Genomic DNA, 22654 nt, shown 5'->3' on the forward strand with positions numbered 1-22654 from the left:
GGGAGGGTATGTGCTTTGGTGAGTGCTGTGAAGTGTGTAAAGCTGGCGATTCACAGACCTGTACCCCTGGGGATAAAAATATATGTTTATAAAAAATAAAAATTTAAATAAAAAAAACAAGGTTTTGGGGCACCTGGGTGGCTCAATGGGTTAAGCCTCTGCCTTCAGCTCAAGCCATGTCTCAGGGTCCAGGGATTGAGCCCCACATCAGTCTCTCTGCTCAGCAGGGAGCCTGCTTCCTCCTCTCTTTCTGCCTGCCTCTCTGCCTACTTGTGAACTCTCTCTGTCAAATAAATCAATAAAATCTTTAAACAAAAAGAAAAAAAGATGAAATTCTTTAAAAAAAAAAAAGCAGCAAGGTTTTATTGGTTCAGGGTAAGTGACAGCTACCTGGAAAACTAATTCTACATAATATTGGATAAATTAAGTATTACTGTCCTTTATTTGGCCATGACTCTGTACCTATAAAAATTTCAAAAGATCTTATTTGACTCTTCTGTTACTTTATTATGTGGCTTTGAAAGTCAATATGTCTGTAATGGATATTTCCTAGAAGAAAGAAAAATGAGGGGATTTTAATACAAATTATTCTAGTTAGGCCTCTCTTAATTATAGGATCAGATCTATATTAAAATTATCTTAAGTAAAAAGATTTTTTTTTCTTCCTTCTCTTTCTTCTTCTTTTTTTTTTTTTTTTTTTGTTGTTGTTGTTTGTTTGTTTGTTTGTTTTGAAGTATGGCAGGGTGAACTGAAAATCTCCAAGCTTTGCAGACCAATGAAACGGGAGAAACCTAGCTATTAGAGAAGTCACTTGGCAAAGTGGATTGGAACAAAAATGCACAGACTTGTTATATAATTCAGGGCAGCAAAGCAGTGACTACTCTTAGCATAATAAGAGAAGGGTTTTACTTTGCAAGAACTGGAGTCAAATATGTTAATAGAAAGAGGATGCATTTCTCATGTACACCATCTGGAGATATGGCAGAGATAATCCAGTCTTGTAATGGTAAATTTTGTTGCCTTTAGTGCTCCATTGGCATAAAACTAGCCCAAGTCTAGAATGGAACATCCCCCGACTCCACTCCATCAACACATTCATATAGCCAGAGTTCTCTCCTTTCTGTCACCCAAAGAGAGCCAGTAGACACTGAGAAAGAGTGGTGGTAAGCAAGCAGAAGAGGGAAAAAAAAAAAAGCAGAAAACAAAAAAAACCCAGTGACGGGCGCCTGGGTGGCTCAGTGGGTTAAGCCGCTGCCTTCGGCTCAGGTCATGATCTCGGAGTCCCGGGATCGAGCCCCACATCGGGCTCTCTGCTCAGCAGGGAGCCTGCTTCCTCCTCTCTCTCTCTGCCTGCCTCTCGGCCTACTTGTGATCTCTGTCTGTCAAATAAATAAATAAAATATTAAAAAAAAAAAAAACCCAGTGACATCTGGGGGGTCCAAAGTATATGACATTATCAAGCCTTAAGGTGACTGTGAACCAGAAAATTCAGTAGGAAGGGGGAATCCCGAAGCCCAGGAAGTGGGGCTGGGTGGGAGGCAACAAAGGGAAAGGATTAAGGAAGAGGGTTTTGAGAAGGAGTTGAAGGGGAGCAGAACTGTCACCCCAAAATATGCCCTTTGTGATAAGGATTCCCTTGAACTGGTTATTTTTTAAGAAACTGAAGAAACAGGAAAAGCCCTGAAAACCAAGTAGAAGTTAACCCTTTTGTAAGGCATGTTTACGCTTATAAGGGAAATCCCCCTTTGTAGAGGTGTCTCCCCTTCTGTGTCAGGAAGAGAAGGCTGACTAAATCCCTAAAAACACTGCTCATTGAGGGAGGCAATGACTTTCATCTGCACAACAGCCTTACCCTTGTGTACCATGCTTTTCCATACTCTGCCCTCCCTGCCCCTCCACATCTTTCTTCTGTCTTGGAGATGTTATTTAAAGTGGTAACTTGAGCCATTTGGGAGTTAACTCAGTTTTCCTGGGTTTCTCCCATGTATGTAGGAGGTATACAAGTCCTTGAACTAACTTGTTATTGAAAAACTGTTTGTTTTTCTTTTTCATCTATCTCTTAATGGCAGGGGGTGGGGTCTCAGCCAAGAACTTGATAAGGCAGAGGGGAAAAGTATTTTTCCTCCCCATAGAGTCAGTGAATGAGGAGAAAAAATAATTCTTTATCCTTCCCTTCCTTTCTCTCCTGCCTGAATGCCCCCCAACCATGTGTCCTGTATGATTTCAGAACAGTTATCTAAACCCCTTCATCAAAGGCTGGGAAGGTGATTTTTAAAGACCGTCCGTCTCCACGATAACAGATATTGGTGACACCTCATTGCCTACTCACTGATGATGATCCAGATAGAGAAACAAACAATAGGGTGAGCCATCTTTCACCCTAACTCTCTCTCCTTTCTAGGCACCAAGGGAAAGCTGCCCCAAGATGCTCCACTTCAGATTATTCTGAGCTGAAGGCATTTGAGACCCCAGAGTCTCAAGAGAAACTTTTGCCCTTCCCTTAACTACATAGAAGAATCTAAATTGGGGTCTTTCCCAGAATGAGGGTTATTAGCAAAGATGTATTTTATCTGAGTGGCCCATCTGTATCAGGATACACATGCAGTCAGGTCGTTCGGAAGGTATGGAAGAGTGGGATCTTTTTTGCAGTGGGCATTTTTCAGTTAGCAGTTTGGGGCTAATTCAACATGCAGAGGTTACCTTTTGAGCGTGGATGTCCCAAGTGGAGTTATAAAAATCCAGACAAAGAACGAAGTCCTTTGTGTTTTCAAACCTCTTCCAAAGGGAAAAATAATTCCTAGAGATCTGGTTTTCCTAATTAGCTACAAGTGAACCAGTTAGCCACTCAAAGCAATTCTCGTGTTTTTTTTCCTCTCTCTCTCTTCCTCAAATAGTAAATACTGTATAATATGCTATATTCAAAGTTAAAACACCTCAGTTCTTTTTTTTAAAGACTTTTTAAAAAGATTTTATTTATTCATTTGACAGGGAAAGAGGTAGCAAGAGAGAGAGAGCACAAGTAGGGGGAGCAGCAGGTAGAGGGAGAGGGAGAAGCAGGTTCCCCACCAAGCAAGGAGCCTGATGTGGGGTTCCATCCCCATACCCTGGGATCATGACCTGAGCTGAAGGCAGACACTTAACTGACAAAGCCACCCAGGTGCCTCAACCGCTCAGTTCTCAGTAGCCATAAACAATCTTAAGTCTCTCTAAACTCAACCTAATGCCCAATGAGGCACCCTGGGATTGACAGTAGATAGCTTAGAGCTATGTTATCCAATATAGTAACCATTAGTTTTATGTAGCAACTGAGCATTTAAATACGGCTAGTCTGAACTGAGATGTTTTAGAAGCATAAAATGTTCATTGACTTTTAAAAACTTGATATGAAAAAAAAATCTCATTCACAAGTTTTTGTATGGATTATATGTGTAGATAATATTTTGGATACATTGGATTAAATATAATTTACAGTTAAAAATAATTTCACGTTACTTTTGGCACTTCTTAATGGGACTCCTGGAAAATTTTAAATTATATATATGGCTTGCATTATAGATCTACTGGACAGCTTTGGTCCAAAAACCAAAGTTTAGTCATCAGACCTAAATGAAACAAATCTAAGAGATGCATTAATATTCTAAGCGGTGTTTAAAATAATTTCGTTGTGTTTTCTGTGTGTTAGCTCTTCCTTGAGAAGAAATGATATCCTTTGAGCTTGTTCTTATTAAATGATGTACAACTTAAATGAAGTACACCTGAAATGTCACCAGCATTATGAAATATTTTCCCATAAAATGGTTTTCAAATGGAATTTTTTTTTAAAAGAGATATGTTTATTTATCTGAGAAAGAGAGGGACGGAGAGAGAGCACTGCTGTGTGCACAGCAGGGACGGGCAAAGAGAATCTTAAACAGACTCTGTGCTAAGCATGGAGCCAGATGCAGGGCTCGATCTCACAACCCTGTGCCAAGACCAAGAGTCCGACGCTTAAGCAACCGCACCACCCAGGTACCCCCCAAAGGAATTTGTAAAGATTGTTTCATTTTAGGGTGAAAAACTCATAGCCCTTCCTGAAACTTTTCAAAGGCTTGCCATTCTTTAGAATAGTATTCAAGATACTGAAGGAACTTGTGATCTACCCCAGATTTCCATAGCGGTCCCATCTCCTGTGGCAGCTCTGCATGGACCCTACAGCCAGCCATTCTCATGAGCCATCTCAAAGAGCACTTTGAGAATTACCTTATAAACTAAATTTTGGGAGAGGGTACAGCTATGCAAAGATGCTGAGGAGTTCCCCACTAGAATATTTGACTCTAACCTGATTAATAGTTCTCACATAACCAAAAAAAGATCATAACTTTAGAACACAAGAATCATACAAAAAGAGGGGCAGGAAAGCAGACTTTGGCCATGTTCATCCTAGTCCAGTCTAGAGGAGAAAGTCTCTTGTTAGGACTACAGGTATGGGCAGTCTTCCTGATGCATGGCCCTTTTGTGTGGCTAGACACGCCAAGTTACCAAAGTAACACTTTTTAAAAACATAATTATATTACTAGCTGACTTTTCTGACTTCTTGGATCACGAACTTGTTTCCCAAGTATAGGGCTTGCCATTTAGATTGTGCACAGGGAGAGATGTGTGCTGGTTGGCATGAAGAACATCTGTTCTTCCTAGCAGTCATAATTCTTATTGCAAATTTATAAATTGGCGTTTTGATTTATATTCTTTTGACTTTTGGGAGTTGGTGAGTATGAGTCATGTCTCTGAATCTGATCAGCTCCAGGGCATTGATAAAATCAAATTCTGAAGCTGCAAGAGTGAAGGGCTGACCCTAGACCAGTGTGAATTAATCATGGCTCTGTTTGCCAAGAGAGGCCTCGGGCAACTCCATAGCCTGCTATTTTCACCCCTGTTCAGCACTTCTTTATGTTATCTTGCATGAGCTGAGTTGTTTGTCAGTCTTTCCTATCCAGCAAAACCGTAAATTCTCTAAAGGCAGAGACTGTGTATTTGTCTCCGCATTTGCAGTAAAGGAGTACAAGGTCACTACTCAAAAGGTGTAAAATAAACAAATATTTGCTGTGTGGGGTAAATAGTGGGTGGTTTTTTCCTGAAGTGATTTTTTTTTTTTTAAGATTTTATTTATTTATTTGACAGACAGATCACAAGTAGGCAGAGAGGCAGGAGGAAGCAGGTTCTCCACTGAGCAGGGAACCTGATGCGGGACTCAGTCCCAGGACTCTGGGATCATGACCTGAGCAGAAGGCAGAGGCTTTAACCCACTGAGCCACCCAGGTGCTCCTGAAGTGAGATTTTTGAAATGAAGCATAGTTTTTTCTCTCCTAATGTTTATAGGAGGTATGATGGTATTATTAGAATTCTACCTTATAGCAATTTGGGATAAGCTTTTTCAGAGACAACATTATTCCAATAGGGTTCTTGCAAAAGTATCAGTAAACTTGTCAAATTTCACTGATCTTTGATTTGTTTCAATTAGACTGTAACAATTCAAGCGTGGAAACTGAAACGGGGATTATTTCCATGCACTTTGCTTTGTGCTCAAAACTGGTTTTATAAAATATTGAATAGATACAAAATATTCTTTATAGATAAAGATTAGTCATACAGTGAATATCCAGGTACCTGGTACCCAGTTTAAGAAATAGTACATTAATCATTATCTTTGAAACCGCTTGTGAGCCTCTTGAGAATTCTTTCCCCTTCTTGCTTCTCCAGGGACTCAGTATCCTGAATCACAATGTCATTTAATTAAAAAGCTAAAATAAAATCCCCAAACTTCTGACACTTAGGATCATTTGTTGGGCAACCTTAGAAGTTGAAGTTGATTTAGGATTGTGATTTATAATTACGACTATTGTATATTTTGAGAGAAACAATTAGAAGCCCTAATTTCATGGGATTTTTTTTAGGATTCATCCCAAAACATTGACTGGAGGGCTCTTGGTTTGTCTAGAGGTGATCTGTTATCCTAAGCAGGAGATAGCATGGAAGTGGAATAAAGGAAACATTTGACATGTGCTTAAGAAACACAGATCCTAGGGGGTTCCTGGGTGGCTCAGTCGGTTAAGCATCTGCCTTCAGCTCAGGTCTTAATCGCAGGGTCCTGGGATCAAGCGCAGCCCATGTCCAACCCTCTGCCACTCTCTGTGCACTCTCTCTCTCTCTCTGTCAAATAAATATCTTTAACACACACACACACACACACACACACACACCCTAGGATGTACTCTGTAGGTCTACATCAAGCAATTAATGAGGTGCGTGTTCCTAACATGGGGAAGTAACCATTAGGACACAGAATAGGGATACAGTTTCCCTGAATTGATGAGATTCTTGTTGGTGTCCTGTTAGGCTATTGACCAATAGAGAAAACAAACAAACAAACAAAAAAGGGTTCTAGCCCTGGCTGGGTTTTCAGATACCCTGTTCTAGGAAATAGAAAAAGACTTCTAAAATCTAATGTATAGTCATTGGTTATATTATTGTAACAGATAACATCGTTTCATGTCATTTTAGAAAACATATAGCATTAATGCTTTTCCTTTAAAAAGGAAGATTAATTCATTAATTAAGTCAGAATTTTTAATGCATTATTTGTGTGTGCATGCAATAATCTTAAATCCTGGCCCAAGGGATAGCAATTTATACCAGGAGGGTGGTAGGGAAAAACACATTATAGTAATGGATTTCAGTAACCTGCTTCAAAAGGGGGCATTTTAATGGCTCTGTGGGCCATCACAGTGTTATTTAGAAAGTACTATAATGGAAATACGTGGCACTAAGGGGCTGTGGTTGGATACATTAGGCTCCTTGAAAAGGGCTGCTCGTCAGTAAAAAAGTGGAGCCTGCTTCCTTCTGTTTTATGCCCCAGAAATTAAGTCAAATTGGTTTAAGACTTTGAAGCAGCGAAGTCTGTGGCACTTCAAACAAAGCTTTGTTTGGGGGGAATTGTTGCCTTGTTACTAATGCATTTACGCAGCACCTAGGGAACTTTAAAGAACAGTGAAACCTAGATTTGGAGGGAAAAGGTCTCAGAATAGCAGGCTGGGTAAAGTGGTGCCTGGGATGGGAATTCTGCTCTCTAGAGCTGCTGTGACTTAGCTCCTAAACTCCAAAACTGGAGATGATGAATTGGTGACATTTTAAGCAAATTGAATTTCATAACTTATGGATTCATGGACTCGCTTCAGGGATTTTATCTGTGTAATTCCTTTGATTTGTAAGACCTCTGGACTATAATTGTCCTTTACCCTGCATATTACTCATTATTAAAAATGATCTGTGCCTAGAGCAGTAAAATGGACTGGACAATGAGAAGTGACATTTAGAAAATAATGCTTGGGTTCAATTTAACTTCCTAAAGTCCAGAAGTATCCTACCCCCAGAAAATGACATCTGCCTCATCTTTTCTTCAAGACGTGTGCGTGTGGCGATGTTCAGATTTGTACACTTACCCTTCTTCCTTCCCCACAGGGAAGGTACCAGGAATGGTGAACTCAAAGCCAATGATTATACACCTGCACCTGAAACTTGAGTCTTTTGTGGCCATGGCCCCATAACACGCAGACAGTAACTTTTTCTGTGTAAAAAATAAAGTGTATGCTCCATTTTTCAACTTTTTGGAACTGTAGGAAGTAGCTTATGGTTTTTGGTTCTTGTACTGCTCCCTTTGCTGTGTAAAGCCTGTTCCCCATCTCTTGGAGAAATCATAGGAACAAACGTCCTGACTGCTTTGCGATTTGACAAAAAACAAAACAAAACAAAACAAAACCAAAACCAAAACAAACAAACAAAAAACCTATCAGTGGTTTTTATTATTTTTTTATTATTAATGAGCAGGGGGAAAGGTAGAGGGAAAGGGAGACTTTTCAGCAGACCCCTGGCTGAGCAGGCAGATAGGTGCCCTCCCCGAGATCATCACCTGAGTTGAAATCATGAGTCAGATGCTTTAATTGACTGAGCCACCCAGGTGTCCCATAGCAGTGCCTCATTCCTGTTCAGCACGCTTTACTGGCATCCTATTGGCATCAGGGTAAGATGCAGAATCCTAAGTGTGCCTCTAAGACTGGATGGTGTCTGGCACCTCCTGCCAGCTAATGCATGGAAAGAATCCATTTTATATGTTTTTGTTTTGTTTTGTTTTGTTTTACTTCTTTTTCTCATACCTGTTCTTCCAACTGATGGTGTGATTTCCTGGTCCACCATTTTACCAAACCATTTGGTGCCTCTATATTTCACTGATGTTGAATGCTAGCCCTGTTATGGACTCATAGCATTGCCTAGACTCCTGGTATATGAAGTTATATTATGTCTCCAGCTGTTCCCTCCTGCTTGGTCTTGGGTTCCATTTGAGTCCATTATCTTGTATCTATTCCTTTCTGTGTCTCTTCTACTCTTTCTGAATCTCCTTTGTGGAAGGCTAGAGCCGGCCTAACCAAATGATTACATTTCAAAGAGTTAGGTGTCTTATCTGAAGGAAGTGTGAGGAGATGGCAGAATGACAGGTCAAAGTCAGAGAATTAGGTCAGAGGTCCAGAGGTCAGTTTCAGTGTTGAAAACTAAATACATAACTTAAAAGGTATCAGGAACAAAGCACAATTTTGAACGGAAAGTAAGGGACTTAGGCAATTCCTTTTCATGTCCTTGGCTTGGCTTTTATTGGGCATTCCGTATATGATTTTTTTTTTAATTTTTTATTTTTTTATAAACATGTATTTTTATCCCCAGGGGTACAGGTCTGTGAATCGCCAGGTTTACACACTTCACAGCACTCACCAAAGCACATACCAATGTCCATAACCCCACCCCCCCTTCTCCCAACCCCCCTCCCCCCAGCAACCCTCAGTTTGTTTTGTCATTCCGTATATGATTAATGGGTGGTCGGTACTGGCTGAGATGGATAGGGCACGATGAGGATCTATCGCAGTTGGTCATAGTCACCTGAAATGTGTGCCCGAGTGTTTATGTGCATATATATATGGCATCCATACTCAATTTATTAAAATTTTATATTTCTTACCACCTTTGGCTAAAAAGTTGAAAGGTAGATGAACAGTGCTAGGATCTGCCTGATTTTTGTTAAGGTTAATCCTTGTCTCCATTCAGTGACTAGTCTTGACCTTGGGAGGGTTTAAATTCTAGCTTAACACTCAGGGCTCAACCTCAAATTCTTTTCATAGCACTACTGTTACCTTTGATTCTCACTCTGGTGAGTAGAGCCTTGTCTTCTTTGGGCTGTGGTTTTGCTTTTTGTATGCCTCTTAACAGCAATTTCCTACTACATTTCCTGTCTTGTCCCTGTGAGCTCAGCCTCTTGCCCAGTGAGCCTATATAATTCAAGAATGGGGTGCCTTGCCTTGGTCTTGTTAGTCTTCTTTAAAACTGAGTGCATATTAGTGAGTGCATTTTGAACCTAAAACTGAGATTCAGGTTCGGTTAAAAACGAAGAAAAAACAACTATGAGTCACAACAGTATTTGATGAGAGACCTTTGAGGAAGCAAATATGGTTAATCTAAATCAAGAGCAGACAGTTTACAGTTTCCTGAAATAAGGAACAGACAGGTATGACGTGTATGTCCCAGTGGCCTCTAAAGTACATCAACAAAGAGCATCTTAGGAGAGAGATGGGTAAGGTCTTATTCAAGTTTAAGTCTATTCATAGTCTGTTTCTGATTATCATGAATTATTTCTTCTCTTTAATGTTGATTCATTAATGTTTAATTTCATAAGAATGTAACCTTTAACCATGAAGCTTGTATAAATACAAGTCTTATAAACATATTTGTTATAAGATACTGAATGTGCTTGCACAGTCTGTGGCTATGTTTATTATAGGTAAATATATGTTTACTTAAACTGTCAATAAACCACCTTTTGATAATCTACAACTCCACTGATGAACTCACCCATTTTGTGTAAGTTGATTAGCCTGCTACTCTATAAAATTCATGTAGGTTAGCTCCTTAGGCGGAACTTTTATAGCTTCTGGTCAGGTGTTCTTGAGGGCTGCTTGAGGTAAAGGGCTGGTAGTAGATTCTATTATAAATATAATGTGACACCATGTCCTCCTGCATTGACTTCCTGCCCATTTTTCTTCCATTCTTTTTTTTTTTTTAAAGATTTATTCATTTTATTGAAAGAGAGCTTTTATACACCTGTGAAGACAGGGGGACAGAGGGAAAGGGAGAGTCCTCAAGCAGACTCAGGGCTGAGTGTGAGCCCACCCAGGGGCTGGATGCCAGGATCCCGAGATCCTGACCTGAGTCTAAATCAAGAGCAGACAGTTTACAGACTGAGCCATGCAGGTGCCCCTCTCTGCCTGTTTTTCTATCTGCATCTCCAAATAGTTCCTGCTTGTCATTTCCTATCACTAAGTTTTTCCACTTCTTGGGACCATAGATTCTTCTCTACCACTTCCTGTTGCTTAAGGTTTTATCATTTATGAAGGGTTCTCTATCCTGCCTGCTGAACTACACTTCCTTTGTGCCCTGCTACCACATTTCCTTCTCCAGGTAGTGTGCAGCCCCATGTCCCAGCTGCTCGCTGTCTTTCATCTCAATGCTCTAGTTAATGGGATTAGGTTCGAGCATGGTGGGTGGAAAATGTTATATTTTTCTTTCTAAAAAACTCAGATTGTAACCTAAAGTAAGCTGCTGTCTATAGCTCTGTGGTTCTTTTTATAAAATTTATTTAAATTCTAATTAGTTAGCATATACTGTATTATTAGTTCCAGGAGTAGAATTTAGTGATTCATTAGTTACATATAACACCCAGTGCTCATCACATCATGTGCCCTCCTTAATGCCTATCACCCAGTTACCCCATAGCCCTACTCACCTCTCCTCCAGCAACTTTCAGTTTGTTTCCCATAGTTAAGAGTTTCTCATGGTTTGTCTCCCTCTCTGTTTTAATCTTACTTTATTTTTTCCCTTCCCTTCCCCTATGTTCATCTGTTTTGTTTCTTATGTTCCACATAGGAGTGAAATAATATGGTATTTGTCTTTCTCTGACTGACTTGTGTCGCTCAACATAATACCCTCTAGTTCTATCCACATTGTTGCAAATAGCAAGATTTCATTCTTTTTTGATGGCTGAGTAATATTCCTCTGTGTGTGTGTGTGTGTACCACATCTTCTTTATCCGTTCATCTGTTGATGGACATCTGGACTCTTTCCATATTTTGGCCTTTGTGGATATTGCTGCTATAAACCTTGGGGTGCAGGTGCCCCTTCTAATATATATTTTGGATAAATAGCTAGTAGTTCAATTGCTGGATTGTAGGGTAGCTCTATTTTTAACTTCTTGAGGAACCTCCATACTGTTCTCCAGAGTGGCTGTACCAGTTTGCATTCCCACCAACAGTGTAAGATGGTTCCCCTTTCTCCACATCCTTGTCAATATCTGTTGTTTCCAGAGTTGATAGTTTTAGCCATTCTGACTGGTATTTCATTGTGGTTTTGATTTTTATTTCCCTAATGATGAGTGACGTTGAAGATTTTTTCATATGTCTGTAGCCATTCATATGTCTTCTTTGAAGAAATTTCTGTTCATATCTTCTGCCCATTTTTTGACTAGAGTTTTTTGTTTTTTGGATTGTTGAGTTTGATTAAGTTCTTTATGGATACTAGCCCCTTATATAAGACATTTGCAAATATCTTCTCCCATTCCATAGGTTGCTTTCAGTTTTTTTGACTGTTCCCTTTGCTGTGCAAAAACTTTTTGTCCTAATGAAATTCTAATAGTTCATTTTTGCTTTTTTCCCCTTGCCTTTGGAGACGTGTTTAGCAAGAAGTTGCTGTTAGTGTGTCCTCTGTGGTTCTTAAAAGATTTTGTGTTTTTTTTTTGTTTTGTTTTATTTTTATTTTTATTTTTTTCCACATTTATTTATTTATTTATTTATTTAATTTTTTATTTTTTATAAACATATATTTTTATCCCTAGGGGTACAGGTCTGTGAATCAGAACTGAGAAGCTGTTCAACTGAAACGAAAATTTGTATATCCCTTTCTGCAGGGACTGACTATCTCTAGGTCACTTACTCTCAAATTTCTAAAGGCATAGAATCACTTGCAAATTTGTTAAGATTCCACAAACGGTTATAGATGTTTGGAGGAATGTGAGAACTTTCTTTTATACCTGCTTTACTTGTTATTCTGAGGCAGGTGGTCTGGGGTCCACACATTGAGATAAATTGCTATGATGAATTAGAGAAATCCACCAATGTTCTTTCTACCCTTTAAGGCAGGGAAAGTATGTGATAGAGACTGTCTTTATTTTTGATTGATCAAAAGGCTGATCACAGGAAGAAAAAGCAGTTTCCCAGAACCACACAAGGCATTGTTTGCTATCTCATATGGACTGGCACACAATGCAGGCATTTAGTTACTGAGTAAGGGAAATTCCCAGTATGTTTATCACCTGATAGGAAGCCCTAAGCTCTCTATCTCTACCAGGAAATGCAGAACTTCACTTTGCTGCTCACACCACTAATTTATAATGCAACTTGGCATGGGCTTAATAAAAAGAATGGTTCTTAAGAAGAATAGGATGGATACAGATATATATATGTATATATACACACACACATATATACATATATTATACATTATACACATATATACATATATGTGTATATCTACATATATACATATATTATACATCATATACATATATAAAATAATATATAACATAACATATATAATGTACACATACATATATGCAGATATATACACATATGTACATATCCATATATTCTTTATTTGTGTGTATATATATGTATGTGTATTTATATACACACACACATATACTTTAGCTCCTATTTCAAATCACTATTTGAGGTCTTTTTGAGTGAATTCCTACTTGATTATAAAAATTATAAAAAGGGGGTGCCTAGGTGGCTCAGTCTGTTAAGTGTCCAACTCTTGATTTCAGTTCAGACCATGATCTCAGGATCATGGGATCAAGCCCTGCATCAAGCTCTGTGCTAGGGATGGAACCTGTTTAAGATTCTCCTTCTCTCCCCCTTGATGCCCCCCTTTTACCAGGGCACATATGTACTCTCTCTCAAAAAAAAAAAAAAAAAGCAAAGGAAAAATTTTATAAAAATGGTACTTAGGAACATAATGCTTTTCATTCATAACATACATTCACATCATCATTCAGACATTTAGTGAGCATCTACTTTTTGCCAGACAATGCCCTCATAAATACAGGAGAAATAGTCATGAACAAAAATGACAATGTAATTATGGTGACCACAAGGAATAAAAAGTTGAACATATTCTAAGAGTAGAATCTAACTTAAAGGGGGGTGAGTAGAGTGGAGAAATGAGGATTGGGGAGTATTTTTGTCTGATGAAGACATTTGAACTTTGATCTTAAAGGGGAATAGGAGTTAGGTTAACAGTAAGGGTGAGATTTTCCCTTAGGTGCCTGATGAGAGTAACCAGGCCTATTCAAGGATCAAAGAAAGCCACTGAGGGAACTGGGAGGGAATCAAAAAGAGACTGGAATGGTGCATGGATTCAGCTCAGCAGAACTATGTGCCTTATGCCAACACCATGAGCAGTGAAAAACCACTGAGCAGATTTGAGTTGAGGAATGGTGGCTTGATGGGTTTGTTTTGTTTTGTATCAAAAAAGGAGCGAGAAGCTACTATATGCAGAATGGATTGCAGAGCATGAGCAGAAATGAATACAGGAGATGAGTTAGGAAGCCATTGCGGTATCGAAGTGAGCAGTGGCTGTGGATGGTTCTATGGTGATGATAGTGGAATCAGAGAGAGTAAATCTGAATCATATTTTGGAACTTGGTAATTTATTAGACATGGAGGCAAGAATCAGGGAAGTGTGACCAAGTTGTCCAGATAATTGGGTTGAGCAGCTGAATGGAGGGCTGTGGTTGCTGAGGTTGGAAACACCAGTAAGGCAGTGGTATTCATGTAAAGTTCACACATTTAGCTCCTGTTCAGTGGTTTATTCAAGTAGAGCTGTCAAAAAAAGTAATCTAGAACTTCAGAAAAGTCATGCATAGACACAAATGTACTGAAGTCATGGGAGTAGATAAACTCACTTTGAAAATGAGTAGACATGAGGGAATCACTAGACAGGTTGCTGAGAAGGGAGGGTCCAGAGAACACAGAGAGCAAAGGGCCTTTGAGAGGAGAAGGTCATTTTTGCCAGTATGAAAGAGGAAAAATGGAGGATAGACACAGATGCAGGTAGATTTTGAAAGATTTTTCTTTATTCGTAGGAAGGTAAGGGCTATTTAATGGCTTCTCTTTTCTCTGTGAATTCAGAGGCAAGATATCTGCTGAGAGTAAGGAAGATGGAAATGAGATCAGAGGTGTGAGGAGAAAAGAGAGGATAGAAATGCAGTGCTTTGAAGACACATGCCAATGTTTCTATTTTGCCTTTTTCCACATGACTGCCAGCTCCTCCTGGGTCCAACCCAGCAGACAGCTGATGTTTATGTCTTTTACAGAAGAATTTGAAAAGTATGTGTTGAGAGGTGCCTGGGAGGCTCAGTTAGTTGAGCATCTAACTCTTGATTTTGGCTCAGGTCATGATCTTAGGAACTTGGAATTGAGCTCCAGGGTTGGCTCCATGCTCAGTAGGGAATCTGCTTGAGATTCCTTCTGTTTCTCTCTTCCCTTCCCTCTGCTTGTGCATGCTCTCTTTCAAATAAGCAAATGAATCATTTTTAAAAGAAAAAGTATGTGTTGATTTGGTTTGGTATTCTCAAATTTTTACAAGGCTAATATTTATTAAAGAAATTCCTGATAAACTGTTCCTTCACTGCCTAGAATGCACTCATTGCACTTCAGGGTTATAAAACATTGAATCTCATGCTGCTGAGAATTTTCTATACAGAGTGTGTCACGCAGCTCTTTTCTTGTTGAACACACCTGCCCTCAGAAAGTGACCTTTGACTTTAGACCAAGCAGGAGGAAGTTGCTAAAGAACATCCACTAAAAGCTTTGAAGTAGGCAATAGGATCAACCCATCTTTGTTGATTATGGTGGTTGATTTTCTATTTAGACAAAGGCCTGTGGAGAAACCTATAATGGACTTCCCATTACTGTGAATTTTACCAAAAACTGGCACTGGTACCTAAATACACTTATATCCTGGTTCTCCCAGCATCTGACCAAACTGAAGAGTTTTGTAGTGAAATCTTTGATGATTATGTTTAATAGCAGCTGATAACTAGTCATGATGTGACTTGATTTGAAGCCAAACCCTGTAAGTAGGATTAATGTCCCTGTCTGTTTTTCCATCCCCAGTGTATATTTAACCAAATTATCCTTTTCCCTCTTGATTTTATTTACTCATTAGCTGTGTTGTAATGAAGATCCACAGTGACTAATTCTTCAGACTCACAAGGAGGTTGAGGTAGATCAGTGCTTGTGTGAGTCTGTACTGCGTAACAGCTCTTTTCTCTTAAGTTGCCACGGGAGAGGTACCAAATCATAATCTGCCATTTAAACAGGAAGAGGAGCCCTCTTAAGGTTTGTAGAACGAAACACCATGGAAGGAGTTATGAAGGGAATAACACTGGTCCTTTGATGCCATGAGCTCTGTAGCAGTCCGACTTCATTTACTGAAGGTGAATTCATGGAAAACTACTCAGTGATGGTGAACAAACTCGTCTTTTCCTATGTAGTTATTTTTCTCCCCCTACTCACTTTTCTCCATCCCGATGTTTAGAAGAAGAGTCTTAGTTTTGTGTAATTTTTCTACTTCTAATATAATTTACTTTGCTCTTCTTCACTGTGAAGTCCTAAAAGTTACCCATATATTTCTGCTTTCCCAAATATTCCAATATTTGGAATCTTTGTTCCCTTATGTTCCCTTAACATATTTAGGACCTGTATTTTGTTATTCTCTCAGGGCTTTTAATTGCTCACATAAATCTTGAAACAAACTACATAGGATTTTCTTTTTCTTTTCTTTTTTTTAATTTTATTTATTTATTTGACAGACAGATCACAAGTAGGCAGAGAGACAGGCAGAGAGAGAGGAGGAAGCAGGCTCTCCGCTGAGCAGAGAGCCTGATGCAGGGCTCGATCCCAGAACCCTGGGATCATGATCTGAGCTGAAGGCAGAGGCTTAACCCACTGAGCCACCCAGGCGCCCCACAACCTAGGATTTTCATCAATATCATGGTTCTTCCACTAGAACAAAAACACCATCTTAGAAAACCTGAGTACAAATTAGTTTATTATATTAAAAAAATACAAGTATTTGCCCTTTTAAAAAAAGAGAATCACGTTAAAAGGAACTCATAGCAATCAATATTAGTGGATCTCACATCCATGAATTTGTTTCACGGGATCTTTTAGGACTGGTTACTCTGGCCACATTGAAGGTTAAGCTTGACTACATCCAGAAACTGGGTTCTTGTTTTCCTATACACATGCTGGGCAAACTGAGTCTTGGGCCATGTTGTGTACTCTCATCCAAGGGGAAGCCTTCCATTCCTTGCCTAAGGTCGAACTCCCACCATGAGTAGAAAGAGCGTTGGTCTAGGAGCCTGATAAGCACTCTTCAAGTCCTGACCCACCATGGTACCATGTGATGACCATCAACCTCATCTTCCTTATATTTAATGAAGAGTATACCTTCTACCCTTCTTATAAGAAGTTGTGATACTCCATGGCACTTTGTACTCAATTCTTTTTGTAGTTTTTTCGTAGTTGAGTATAGCATAGTAAAACCTGTTGCAATTTTTTTCAAATGGTCATCTTTAAACCTTGACCAGAAGCTCAAAACCTGTTGTTTTCATCTTTTTATACACATTTTCCCAGCACATTGTATGGACTCAAAATATTTATTTATTTATATCTATTTATTACTATTATTTTTAAAGATTTTATTTATCTATTTGACAGAGAGAGAGAGATCACAAATAGGCAGAGAGGCAGGCAGAGAGAGGGGAAAGCAGGCTCCCCACTGAGCAGAGAGCCCAATACTGGCTTGATCCCAGGACCCCAAGACCAGGACCTGAGCCGAAGGCATAGGCTTAACCCACCTGCCAACCAGGTGCCCCTATTATTATTTTTTAAGTAGGCTCCAGCATGGACCCCAATGTGGAGCTTGAACTCATGACCCTGTGATCAAGACCTGAGCTGAGATGAAGAGTTGGATGCTCAACTGCCTGATTACCCAGGTGCCTCCCAAATATTCTTTTCAATAAGCAAATTCAACTTAACATCTGTTAAGATCTGTATGTAAATCCTTTCTCTGGGTGCAACGGAAATGCCAAAATGAACAGGAATTTAAAATCTATTGTGATAGTTGGGAAAACAGCTAACTACACAGATTAGAGTACAAAGGTGAGATCATAGAGATGCCAAAGAATCATTGGAGGGAAAGATTAATTTCAATGGGAAAAACTTGGGATGTGTTCTTCAAAGAGGTGCATTTCAATTGGTCTCAAGGCTGGGAAGAATTTGGGCCAGCCCTTTACTAGGTGAGGTGAGCATCACCTTAACCAGTGTTGTGAGGTGCATGAGCTAAACTCGGAGTAAGGAGAGTTTCCCTACCCATCACCAGGTAGAGGAAAAGGATTAAGGGGAAATTGGGCTGATTTGTGACATTTAATACTCTTAGCAGAAAGCATGAAGTTTTGCCATTCATAATTAATAGAGTAAGTATCAGAAGTTTTTCTTTGATCAGATTTCAGAGTTCAAGCAAAGATCTAATAAATAATTCATTATTCTTAAGTGTTATCTTCATTTGTAAGTTTTTCCTAGATTTTGTAAACACATAATAGAACAATAATCATTACCTTTTCTTAAAAGATTTTTATAAGGGAAATAAAAGCAGGGTGGGAAGACTTTTCTACTTAGCTGAAGTGAAGTAAATATATAATTTGGTTCTTATAATTTGACTCATTTTAAAAAACAAAGAATGAAATATGGACATTAAATATCAAACTGTGCCCCAGAGGCCAGCATCCTTGGATCTTTTCCATTCCTGATGGAATTATGGTTCTTGGTAATTACGGAGGAAGACTTTCTCTTCCTTCTGTCCTATCTTCCCTGCCAAGCCTGAACCCACATGGGCCCTAAGCTAGCACTCTGGGAGTCGGGCAAAGAAGTCTCTCTGAGAGCTTTGTGAAGCTATCTGGATTCTCTCCAAGCCCAGCAGTACACAGGTTAGGTGCTTCTGGCCCTAAGGCTAATTTGAAGAGCATGCACATGTCTCCAGTCATCTTCTTCCCTCTCAGTACTACTTCAAGTAAAGCATCTAAAGAGCTTTCATTCACAGGTGGCCCAACTGGCCCCTCACCCTCAGATTAGGGAATGCCTTGGCTGGTGTCCTTTGATACAGGCTGATGATAAAAATCCTTTTTGTTGCAGAATCAGAGATGATGCAGTGTGAGAGAAAGACTTAGAGTTTAGAGACTGTCAAGTGGCAGAGCTCAAAAGTAGGGGTCCTCAAAAGGACATTGTGAATAGGATATAGATCATATAGTAACGTAAGAAGAAGAGAAACTTTCTGTTCCAGGTTAAAATAATATGGCATGAATACCCTTTCCAGAAGATGCAAAGTTCTCTGCCTAGAGGTCTTTGGATTGATCCCCCAGCTGTCCAATTTGACCCTGCTAACAATCCAGTCCTGTACCTTTACAGGATTGCTCATGTATTTAGAACAGAGAGGTGAAGGAACCTAGAGGTGTCCCTCCCCATCCTTCTGGGCACCAGCAACCAACAACTGGGTGATGGAGTACATAAGCTCACCTGTCTATTTCCAGACTAAGAAATAGGGAGGTGTAATTTCTGCTTATGATCTACCCTCAGGATCAGGCCAGGCCTAGGACTTCCTCCCTGTAACATAACCTTTGCTTGACTTGTTCCCCTTTCCAATCCTCTTCCTCACTGTCTTTCTCACTCTTTCTTTGAATAGCATGTCCTGAATAAATCACTTGTAGCCAAATTGTTGGCTCAGGGTCTGCTTAAGGGAGAACCTCATTTAAGCTATCATTATCATAAAATTTGGGAAGAAACTCCCCTCCTCTTAGAGTGCAAGAAAGAGAAAGAAGAGAGATGTTCCATTTATTAGCAAGACGAACTGTTATGAAAGTCAGATTTATGTCTGTTACTATATGAAAATAAATCAGAAAAATGATAGCAATATCACCAAGTGGATCTAAAAGAATAGTAGGCATTGGCTACAATGTTTCTGCAACAGAATTTCAGAGAGTTTTTTTTAATATATCCTACTTTCTATCTTTCTGTTTTGTTTTCTAATGAAAGTCCTACTTCCCATCTTATTTATTAAGCACCACATTAGGTTTTTCCAGGTTACATTAAGTTGAAAATGAATGAGATAAAAACATGGCCTTCCTCCACAGGTAAATAACATCAGTGTATCTTTGTTGACTTTTGACAGGATAATCTCTATATATCCTGCCAATATTCCATTTAAAATTGGTCTGTGTGGCTGCTGCTATTACCCATACAGCTAAGACAACAATGTTCGTAATAACCAGAGATTCTTCCAGGACTTTCAGGGGCCTATGGAGCAATCATGTAGCAGTCTGAATGCTAGATAAGCCTCAGCTTACTGTCAGGAACAGGAAAAAGAGAAAAGTAACTCAAGAGTCCAATATGCCACAGTTGAGATTGAATTAATCTTGAGGAATTATGTGTAGGTTGACCACCTGATAGTCGAAGGGGGATACAAGACAAGGAAAGCTCTCATTTTCAGATCTTAAAAGTGGGGGCCCAAAGGCACACATTTCATCATACAGAAGCCCTCGTCATCTTCCTCAACACTTCTCACACATAGGATTAACATGTAGTGTTGATTAATGTTTATTTGTGTAAGCTTTATGTTTCTGTCAATTGTGGGTGTTTTCTGTTGCTGATGGTATGTTTTACTCTGTCCTGTCTTGCTGACTAAAGGACAGTTCCTTTTTCTTTCCTAACTCCCCATAGGAGGAGCTTCAGGAGTGTCTTATTCACTCCTGTGAAAATAGATGATTACTGTAAAATCCTATTTGCTTCAGGCTTTATAATTTGAATTCTTTCTTATTTACTCTGGAGTATTTGATATTTAAGGAACCCTGCAGTGACTTCTGTTTTGTTTTAAAATATCATATTGAATTATGTACAGAACTTTGAAGGGTTTTCTCGGTAGCAGTTAGTCTTTTTTATGCCGTCTGAATTTCATCTCCTGGGAAGCTTGATTTTAGATGTACTGCCAACAAATATTGATTTAGTGCAACTATATATTATCTGAATCCTCCTTACTTTACTTCTAGAGATCTAGGAATAATCGTCTTGGTCCCAGCCACTTTTTCTATGGTGGAAGCTAATGACCATGTATCAATTCCAATAGCACCTTCAAGGAAGGTGAAAATGACTACAGGGAGTGTTTTTGATTTTCTGTGATTGACTTGTAAGCTTTGTGCTACCCCACAAAGTTGGTAACCCCAACTACTTTCTCCTCTGTGTTCTCTCATAGTTAAAGCAGTCCCTTTCATCTAGTTGTGATTGACTAGAATTAGGGTAATCTCTGGGCCTCTATTTAAGAATCCTTAAAGTTTTAAGATTTTTACCTCTATCCAAAACACATAAACTAAGCATAGGGCTTTGGGTGTCATCAAACCAACCTGTTATTATAATAGGTTTAGAGAAAATTTTGGATTTCTCATCCTTCTCTGTAGGATGATGCTGTCTGGTTTCTAATCTTTAGGGCAAGAATCTATAATTTAGTGAAATAAGGGTAAATTAAAGAGCTTTAATTGAGGTGCAGAGATTCAAGAACACCTGGCCTTGAAATTCCCTCTTTTGGCCTATTTCCGAGAGCAAGCTTATTATTGCTCCTGTTGATAACTTTGCTAGAGTTTCTGCAATGGCTGCAGTGATGTCTCAGAATTTAACACTTTTATGTGCTACATCTTTCATTCTTGGTTACCTCACAATAACGTGGGTTTGAGCTTCTGGTATCCAAAACTCGTAACCCATTCATATGGAGGAATTGCTATAGGATAAAGCTGGAAATTGGCCCCTTGAACTAATACTCAAGCATGGATTGCTGGTTAAACATGGCAGAGTGACAAAGGGATTTGTATCCACTCCTTTCTTAAACCAGGATATGATTAAAATGGAAAGGATAAAATAATAAATAAGAGATGTCAAGAAAATTTGGGGAGATGAAAGTATATAAAAGTCTCTCACCTTGTGTAGCCAGATTCTTCTACTCTATAGAGAAGTTGAACCAGGCAGGATATGGTCTCAGGGCAACTGGGCACAGCTGAAGACGGGGTTGGGAGCACATCCAGAAAAGAGATCACTGAGTGAAGATCTGCATATTGAATGAAGAATGCATTATATTTTCTTTCCTGCTTTGCATTAGTATCTCTACAAGTCAAATTAATACTTAAATAGAAGATGTGAGAAAGATATGAGCCCAAGAGAAAGATCTTCAGTGACTTGTGGGTGACCCAGAAAATTGGTGAATTTCTTGTTTGGTTGGCCTGCAGTAAAGTGCAGAAATCTACAAACTCTGCCCCTACCCAAGAGCTTTCCATTGTGGTTTTTAAATATGAACGGATCCATCAAGATCACCAGGCATTTGAGGAGAGTCTTTAGAATGAAAAACACAGGCCCAGAGCAAAGTGGGAAGGGCAAGGCAGAGGGAAATTCATAGGAAATAGAAAACTCCAAGGAACATAAAAAAATATTAGAAAAACTCCAACTGTTCTAATATTGACAAAGATATGAGAGGAGATTGAGTTTTTAAAAAGAAGCAGGGCAAGGGCAAAAGGGGAAACATTAGAGAAGAAGAAAAGCTCCTGGAAATTAAAACAATGATGGAAGATAAAATTGAGGAAACCTCTAAGAAATTAGAAACAACACTACCAAGACAATGATGAAAAATAAGGAAATTGCTAGTCTTGGACTGTATAGGAAGAAAATCATATTATTTGAAGGTGATGATTTTTGTCTTTTTCTTTCCCAGGATTATTTCTCTCATTATTTTTTCTTTTCCTGTTCATTGCCTTGGACCTTCAGAACAACAGTAAATGCTTCTTATCTGACTAAAGATAATGCCTTATATTCCTGACTTACTTATTATTTTTAACCATGAATGAAAGTTGAATATTACAAAATGGAGATTTACAGGGGCACCTGGGTGACATAGTCCAAGTGTCTGACTCTTGATCTCGGCTCAGGTCTTGATCTTAAGGACTTGGGTTCAAGACCAGCATGGAACCTACTTATAAAAAAAAAAAGAATGGAGATTTTTATATTTCCATTCAGAAGAGTGAATGTTTTTTCTCCTTTTTTTTTTTAAATTTTTTAAAAAGATTTCATTTACTTATTTAAAAGGGTGGGGGGACAGCAAGAGAGAGCATGGGCAGGGCAGGGGAAAGGGAGAAGCAGACTCCCCGCCAAGTAGAGAGCCTCATTCAGGGCTCAGACAGGACCCCAGGATCATGACCTGAGCTAAAGGCAGACACTTAGCTGACTGAGCCACCCAGGAGCCTCGTTTTTCCCCTTTAAATTTGAGCCAGTATTATATTGACCCAGGAATAGAATAGGGGATTGAAAGTCAAAGTGGAATAAATTGTAAAATACATGTTTACTCAGTGATATTATTTAATATAAAAAGTTTA

General features: G+C 39.0%; 1 long non-coding RNA gene across 4 annotated transcripts in view; it reads right to left on the minus strand.

The window, feature by feature from the left end:
* LOC132015068 (uncharacterized) overlaps nucleotides 1–22654 on the minus strand; it is a 49266-nt gene that overhangs the window by 20656 nt on the left and 5956 nt on the right. For 3 of the 4 annotated variants that reach the window (XR_009403536.1, XR_009403535.1, XR_009403534.1), the window contains exon 3: nucleotides 21213–21339. This is a non-coding gene — a long non-coding RNA (uncharacterized LOC132015068). Of the gene's footprint in view, nucleotides 1–13922; nucleotides 14010–21212; nucleotides 21340–22654 lie in introns of those variants that run through there. The other variant, XR_009403537.1, reaches the window with a different exon arrangement.

The sequence above is a fragment of the Mustela nigripes genome, chromosome 4 (genome assembly GCF_022355385.1).
Source record: "Mustela nigripes isolate SB6536 chromosome 4, MUSNIG.SB6536, whole genome shotgun sequence".
NCBI lineage: Eukaryota > Metazoa > Chordata > Mammalia > Carnivora > Mustelidae > Mustela > Mustela nigripes.